This window comes from Limulus polyphemus, unplaced genomic scaffold, assembly GCF_000517525.1.
Source record: "Limulus polyphemus unplaced genomic scaffold, Limulus_polyphemus-2.1.2 Scaffold1288, whole genome shotgun sequence".
Classification (NCBI taxonomy): Eukaryota; Metazoa; Arthropoda; class Merostomata; order Xiphosura; family Limulidae; genus Limulus; species Limulus polyphemus.
Genome location: NW_013666898.1, coordinates 20,785 through 21,955, shown reverse-complemented (window position 1 = coordinate 21,955; position 1,171 = coordinate 20,785).

The following is a 1,171-nucleotide window of genomic DNA, read 5'->3' as shown; positions in this document are numbered from 1 at the left end:
GTGGCACGGCTATATTGATATATGTAATGGCTAAAGGATCGAAACGTTGCACGGCTATATTGATATATGTAATGGTTATTCCGTCCTTGAACTGTCAATCAAAGAAAGTCTAACCATAGAGCAAATCTCCCCTGTTTTAAATATAACACAGTCTTCTTATTTATTGTGAAGCTATTTTTTCGTAAAATGATCTTCTATCTAACAAATTTATAACTAAAATGTTTTTATTATAAAATGGGTGTTTTTAATCTTATTTCGTCTCCGTCATTGATACTTCTTCTAAATAATCAATAATACTGTTCATTAATTTAATTGCTGATATTTTTTCTCGTGAGTAGAACATTGTATTTTCTACTGCGCCTAATTTTTGTTTTCTTCTAATGCTTGAGGATGACCTACGTAACGTAAAGAATGGAAAAGTTAAATATATAATAAACTCCTCAAATGTTTGAAAAAATGAAATACTATTGTTCTGTAACTACCATAGCTTGTGTAAATATACGAATCGGTAATGTGCATTAATACAAGTATTTAACACTGTAACTTTAGTTAACTGCTTGTTTGTTGCTAAACGCAAAGCTGCACAATGCATCTTCACTTGTCGCTGAGCTATTGGGGGCTTAATAACTGTAGAATTCCCGAATAACCTTAAACAAAGCGAAATTACACATAAGTTCTGCTGTTTTAGGGATTTAAATAAAATTCCGTCATTTGAATATAGTTTGTGTAAGTAAAGCAATATGTAGCTCTCATGTTTAAACGGTCGTACATGTTTCTTTTAAATAAAATGCACCACACTCACTGAAACGTAGAGAAAAGTTAAGAAATGATGTTGGTAGAAAAATCCAGACATATATCGAACATGTCTTGTAATTCATAAGATTGTATGAAGCACAAGATGAGATTTGGAAAAGTAGCATTAAAAACTAAAGAACATACGTAAGCCTAACTTTAATAGTTTTAAACAACATCAGACAAATATCCAGAACTAAGTTAGATTTTGAATATAAATACTATTTATAAATATCATTGAATGAAAAAAAAAGACGAAAAGTTATAACGCTTCACTGAGTCTAGGGAATCAATGGTTTATTTGTTTCGCGCAAAGCTACACGAGGGCTATCTGCGCTAGCAGTCCCTAATTTAGCAGTGTAAGACTAGAGGGAAGGCA